This window comes from Amblyomma maculatum, chromosome 4 (genome assembly GCF_055883805.1).
Source record: "Amblyomma maculatum isolate TAMU_Amacu chromosome 4, ASM5588380v1, whole genome shotgun sequence".
Taxonomy (NCBI): Eukaryota; Metazoa; Arthropoda; class Arachnida; order Ixodida; family Ixodidae; genus Amblyomma; species Amblyomma maculatum.
The window spans coordinates 42230795-42238207 of record NC_139347.1 but is presented as its reverse complement, the minus strand read 5'-3'; positions in this window follow the sequence as shown (position 1 = coordinate 42238207).

Genomic DNA, 7413 nt, shown 5'->3' with positions numbered 1-7413 from the left:
TAACCCTGCCGATGTTTTGGTACTGCGCGCTCGAATAATTTCACGCACGACGAGTGAGATAGGGCGGTAATTAGTTACGTATGCTGTTGTTTTGGTCGCCTTCACGGGCTAGGGTACGAACCATAGAACACTATACCATTACTGACTGAGGACTGAAAAATAAGACCAAGGTATTTTGAGTTCCATTCTGCTCATCGGTAAAGACATTCATTTGGGGTGCTACAGGGTCCGTGGCTTTTATTTATCGTAATGTTAAGTAGAAGTTTCAGTACGCCTTGTTAGGTGATTACTACATTAATTATGGCTAGTTTATCCTCAGGAGACGTGAAATTCGGAGTAAGACCATCATCGCTAGCGTAAACTGAATAAAAATATGTTTCAAATGCTTGAGCTGGTGGCTGATTGTTCCCTGCGATGAATGCTCTGGATTTAGCTGGCGGTTTATTAAGCCTTCAGAATTTTTCGGACGTCTCGGTTAGAAAACTGCGTAAGGTAACATTGAAAAGCTTCTTCCGGGAGTCTTTGGCTAGGTGTTATTAATGTGCTTATATGATGTATGGTTTCTCCTTAGTTGAACGCTGGGATTAAGGATAGAAGCCGGGTTCGCTTTACCTTTTCTTTTACTTGCATTATTTCTCGTGTAATCCAGGAATTCATTTTGTTAACTTTCTATTAGCGTGTGGGAATGTTCCGCTCAAAACATAACGCAACCAGTTCAGTGAAATACTCCCAAGCACATCAATACCATAATTTGTTTTATACATTTTTTTTTATTCGCTAAATGAACTTTTGAACGTGTTTAGAATATAACGTCGTCGACAGCAGCAAAGTTTAAAGGGACAGTCTACTGTCCGAGACGAGAATAAGAATATTGGCATATTCTGATCGGTCTTGCCATAGTTGGTGGCGTAACGAAGGTAGAGAGAGAGAGAGAGAGAGAGAGAGAGAGAGAGAGAGGTAACTTTATATAATGCAAAAAAATAAAAATAATGAAGAGCTCCCTTGGTTGGGTCCTCAGTCCAGGCCTCCCGCGGCCTTTGCTGCCGACTGGCCCGTTCAACCAGCCAGAGCTGGTCTTTCGATTCCGAACTGGACAGCGCAGCCTCCCACTGCTCCGGCGTGGCGTTGTGGTTTATAGGCACTGCATCTATTTTCTGGCAGGCCCATGTAATGTGATAACGCGTCGGTTTCTGTCCACACCAGGGATATGTGTCCCTGAATACGGTCGGATCCATATTGCTGTATAAAGACAGGCTTGCCATTTGTAGCTGCCGCCAAGACACCGACTGCTCCCTGTTTAACAACTTATGGGGCGGAGGAAACCGTCTTCTGGTCCCCCGGTAGTGCACCAAAATGTCTGCGTAGGTTTTCATAACCTCGAGCTATGAGATCGGCCTGAATGTTCCCGGCAATGTCGCCGTGCCCCGGAGCCCAAAGATAACGAAGGGAAGAACTCGCGGTTTAACAAGGAATTTGTATTTTAAATGGATCAAGAAAGCCACGCTTTAGCGAGTGGCATAACACCATGTCATTTCGTTCTTTTTAACGGTTCATCGGTTTGGAGTGTCTGAAGTGAATAATAATGTATAATTATGCTACATCGCCATACAGACAGGTATTTGTGTTCATATCAACTTAAGGCAGCCTACTTTTCTTGTTCAGTAAATTACGGCTACTTTCATTCTTTAGTGCCCCGTCGAGGTGGCGCAGGGGTTGTGGCGCTCGACTACTGTTCCCAAGGATGCGGGGTCGAATCCCGGCCTCGGCGGCCGCTTTTCGATGGAGGCGCGTAAAGCAAGGCGCCCGTGTGCTGTGCGATGTCAGCGCACGTTAAAGAACCCCAGGTAGTCGAAATTTCCGGAGTCCTCCACTACGGTCTCTCATAGCCTGAGTCGCTTTGGAACGTTAAACCCCACAAACCAAACCAAACCAAACCAAACCATTTTTTAATCTTCCTTGATTCGCTTTTAAAATGCGTTCAGAATAGAAAACTGCACATCCAAAGACGCCGCCATAGTTATAGCGGCGCTGCCATCAGCAGTGTTGATATAACCAAGAGCGGTTGTAAGTACCTACGGCAGACTTCACAGTGTTCATTCAGTTTATTTTCTCATTTCATTTTATTTCAAGCTATTTTGGTACTTTAAGTTGTAGCTTCATCAAAATCTGGGCATCTTAGTTACGACACGTTGTGCACGCGACTTGAACGCGCTGCAGTCATTGCGTTCGTAGAGCTGCATAGAGTTACACTAACTGTATGTCATGTCCTCAGCCTCAGTGTTTGCAGACGCCGGCTAGCACTGAGAAAACGAGACTACCATATACAAAAGTTAAGTTTTAAATGTTTTTAACCATTTCTACGCTCCACAGCTGAGTATTCGTTAATTTGTGGATGGAACTTTCCAATTACGCGAAAAACAATTGTTGAAAAAACCAATAGACTGTCCTTTTAAAATCTTTTTACGTTCGAGAGAAGCACAAATTATTTGCATGTTGAAGGGCGTTATTACTATTTTGTGGTCAGAAAAGCCAATGCTCGTCTGAAAACTGCGCAGAAATGGAGCCAAGGGAGAAGAGGTAACGTTAAGGTCAAGGACAGAGGAAGAAGCAGCACAGATTCTTGCACAGAGAGAGCGAGAGAAAGAGAGAGAGAGATTGTAGAATAGAAAGGCAGGGATGTTAACTAGACGATGCCCAGTATAGTCTACCGTACACACGCGGGGAGTGGACCAAAGGGAGAAAAAGGAAAGAAATAACGACAAGGAAAAGTGTCTGTCACATGTCCAATTTTTCACAACTTGTAATAAACTGAAGGTAAACGAAATTGGTGGGATTGTTTTATTAGGTTATAACGTTCCGAAGCAACTTAGGCTATGGGAGACGCAATAGTGGAGGGCTCCGGGCACTCTGACTGAGTAGTCGGGTGTCTTAACCACTGAGCCACCGCGGCGGGGCACGCAGTCTCTTCCTCATTTTTGTTTTTCCCCCACTTTCTCGCTTGTCTCTCAGAGGATGTGAGGCGTCATAGTAAATTGCTAGTAAACGTTCGCACATAATAGTTTTTGTCTCACCAGGTGTGTACGAAGTCCAGTCTGTTCCCGGAAGGCTGAAATCTACTCTTAGAATTATGCTGTCGTCTGGATGCAGTTTTAGTTCCATGAATGTGTTAAGGTTGGCGAGCAGATCGGATGAAGATCTGGGATCCTTATAAATGCCAGCTACTTAGACATAGTGCGATTATTCAGCCTGATCTTGATCCACGCAGACACAATGTCATTCGGAGCGCCAAGAATAGTAAATAGAATGTTATTATGAGTTAACAGCGCTACACCTCCACATCTAGTGTTTATATCTCTCCTAACTACGGTAAAAGCTGGTAGGTTAACATCAGCGTCCGGAATATCTTTGCATAACCAAATCTCGATAAATTACCAAGACAACAGGTTCACGTTCTAGTAATATGCATCCTATGTCTTCTGCCATATTCATCATTTTAAGACTTGAAGGATTACAAGGTGATGCTTTGTCGCTCTCTGAGGCATTCTTAAGCTTGTAACGCTTATTAGTATCCTCATTCCAAGTGTACATGACCTCGCCAACTTTCAGTTTGTCAAAGGTTAGCTTCACTTTGGCTACTTCCTTTCTTCCCTGTTCCAGTCCCACAAGTTGTTCCGAACTGTGGCAACTCTTTTTCGATAGTCCTAGCGAGTTGAAAAATTAGTAAGTTTAAGCTTGCAACAGTAGCTGAGCGAATTTCGTGTCGTCACGAATTCTAAGGATTATAGGGCAATCTCGATCTGGGCTCTTTCTTCTTAGTCGATGTATTCTTTCAACAAAATTCAGTTTCTGTTTCAATATAGTGTGAAAGATATCATCATATACATTTTTCATCAATAGGTAATTTGCTTCATTATCTTCTTTTACACCTCTCACAATCAATTTGATTATCCGGGAGAGACTTTCTAATTTATTAAACGTTTTGCATAAAGCAGAAAAATCCGCTTTTATGCAATAAAACATTCTTCAATCTTGGCAAGCCTGTTGTCGGTTTCATTGAGGACCTGTAACTAGTTTTCGATAGTAGTAAGCCCTTTTTTGAACTTCACAGAATCCAGCTTCTGATCCTGCTTGTTTTTCTTGAATTTTAGTAATCTTTGACAAGATCACCTTGTGCGTGTCCAGCAATTATTTAAGGATTTTATTTCCTTTAACATATGGCTCGAAGCTTCGTCAACGTCACCAGATAGCGACAAGAACAGGCTTGCCAGAACAAAACATTCATCAATTTTACTTCATAAGGGTGTGTGGATACAGCATCACAACCAAACAAACTGTCGCTGTGAAAGCCATATCTTTCGCCACCAGCCTGCGCGAATAAGGGAACGTGAGGCGAAATAACATCACGGCCCTGCCGCCGTGTCCACTGAAGGGCGAGGAAGAAAGCGTCCAATTTATATCCGCTAACTTGGCTTACATCTATATATAGACAATTCGAGCGATTGTCATAAAGGAGGCGCTTTCTTGACTTCGGCCAGTGCCGTTGGCGAGTTTCGACGACCTCGCCTTTAGCGGTGCGTGGATGACCCAGGCGCGTTTCTCTTCAGCACAAATATATTTCACCGCGGATAATTTGCTAAATCCTCAAGTTCCACCTTTAAGGGTTTGATGCGACTGCACTAATTGCTGCTGTCTAGAGATCCTCTTTCTGAATTACATTCCTTTTTATGAAAGAGGAACGAAAAAAGGTTGAAGGGAAGCCTCAGTTCGGAAGCCATGTCAACGTTTCGACTTGGGGACTTGTCTTCGTCTGGGCCAAGTCCCCTTCTCGGAACGTTATCTTTGGCTCGTGAACTGAGGATCCCTCGCCCTCAACACTTGTTCATTTCCCTTCATACTGTGTAGCCATTTTGTTTCCTGCGTTTATACCCTGATTCCCGTTTACACGCATTGCTACTCCCCAAATCTCTACTGTCCTAAATTGTGTCCATATATCACACGTTGTCGACATACAGTCATCATAGCGTACAGTCCTAGGCTGCCACAACATGTTAGAGACCATCAAGCATAGAGGTTAAGCCTCATTTTAACCAGACCGCCCAGACGTCCTTGCGTGGAGTTGCATGTCTGACTCGGCCACCTTTCTTTCTCGTCCTCATGTTGTGCCATTCCTTGGCTCTCACCATAAACTTCCGCTTTTACGGTAGTCACCCTCCTGCTCCTTCTCGAAGTGTCGCCCTGTGAGTGCTCACCGCTCTTCACTCGCTATAGCCGTATTTCGAGTTTGCGTCGTTATTGAAAGTGTGGCTACCTTGCTGACCTCGAGTCATCTGATTGGCGGAAACGTCGGAGTCGGATGCCACTTCCGCTTCCGGTTCCGGCGTTTCCTCCAACCAGATGACTCGAGGTCTGTGAGATAGCGACACTTAACTACGCAAACTCGGAATACGGCCCCTTTTTCCGAGGTAGCCACCCTCTAGGATCCTCCCACGTTACAGCCCCCTTTCGTTAGCGCCATTCCTCCGTTCTCTCCGTACCCGCTATAGCCACACTTTGCCTCGCACACTCTTTCCATTCTTCTCCCTTTCATTCCCAGCTTTACGACATGCCAGCCGTGGCAGGGGGCAATTTCGCTACCATTCACCAGACTGTCCGAGACGGCTTTGTACCGGCTTCCGGAGGACCAAGATATGGCGGGTTGCGGGAGGTAGATCAGAATCTTGCGCTCCAGATTGCCTAGTGTCAACTGTTATATAAGGTGGGCCCCTGGGCCATCTCATAGCTGTCCGCTGGTTACGTCGACGACGACATGTCACTCAATCCAGCAACTCCGCTTTAATAAGTCAGGGATTCGGCTACCTATTCGGGGTATTCAGTATTCGGGGTGATTTCGCATGTGACTTGTCTTCGAGTGCGGAAGCGTTATGTAAAAAGCTGGCGCAGTGAAGGAGTTTCGCGACTAATTTTCGCGCAGAAACAATGCAAGCAGTGGGCCGACCGGACCAGTTGCTCGCGAATATTCCGCGCATCTAACTATCTCATCATGTTGACAGCTACGTGAAAAGGCCTCTCCTGCCGAAAGCGCCCTTTCTGAAACGACCCCATCCGTCGAGAAGCTCGCTGGCCGATAAACGACTGCGGCTGTATAGGAAAAGCGGCGACACATTCTTACTTGCCGCTGAGTCTCATCACTTCTTCGTCGTCGCCTTCATCATGGGGCCCGGTGGGGGACGATCGATGCTCTGGAAGAAGAAAACGTGCGTCTTTGCAAATGAGCAGTCGCGAACGTAATCGAAGCAGTACGTGACATAGTTGTCCGCCGCTTCTTATTAATATGCAGAATGCGAGGGGAAAGAACAACAAGAAGTGTGTGAATAAACGATTGAAAGTCTTCGGGCAGAGGTAACCATTGTCCATGTCTCTTGTGGGACCAAGTACCACAGCACATTTTTATTCTTCCAAGAGCATTGTTCAGAGCCGACAGCTGTAGCAGACATGTACAGTCTTTGTCAAAAGTTTACGGCCCAAGAGGTTCGCTTCTAAGCTCTGTAAGGTGGCTGCTGGCAGCAATACTGGAATATGAATGTAAGCTAGAGGAGAATAAGGGCGAGATTTGCCATCTACGAGATTTCGAACGCTACAGTTGCTTTACGAGCCTCTTTACTGGGCTTACAGCAAAAATCCTTGGGCCGTAAACTTTTGACAAAGATTGTACATATGGAAGGAACACATTTCTTGGAGCCGTTTCAAATCTGGAATAATAACATCCGCGCTTGCTCGAAATCAAAATTAAAGGTACACTTCAGCCCCACCTAATGATATGACGCGATAGCGGCGCGCAGTTCTAATTATGCACATGCTCATTAGGGTGCAGTCGTATGATGCTACTTTACGTGAAAGGTCACGCCTCGTACATATACAAACCTCTGTTTGCGTCCATGCCGAGCTTTGAGTGGTCTAGTCGCTGAGCGCGTCTGGCTCTCAAACCAAAGAGCGCGGGTTTGAATTCTACCGAAAACCTGAAAGTTTTCTTTAAGGGAAACTCCTTTAAGTCTGCGCATGAAAGCCTTACTTGCTTATGCGCCTTAAAATCCAACACACAAAACCCAAATAGTCTACAAAATATTATTAGAGATGGGGCAACCGTTATTCGCATTACATGCCATCTTTTGATTACTTTAATTCCGCACTTGACGTCACATTTAACGTGAGCATTGAGCCTCGTTTGAAATTCCCGCGTGAGATCATGCGGCTGTGATGTCATGACTCTATCAACCAATCAGGATTATTTCCTAGAGGCCAAATACATAACGCCTGCGACGGCGAAGCCGGCTGTTTTCCTGCATGGGACCCTTATTCTGTATACCGCGTAAAAGCACCGCAAGACAGCTGGCGATATCAAACGAAGCCTCACAT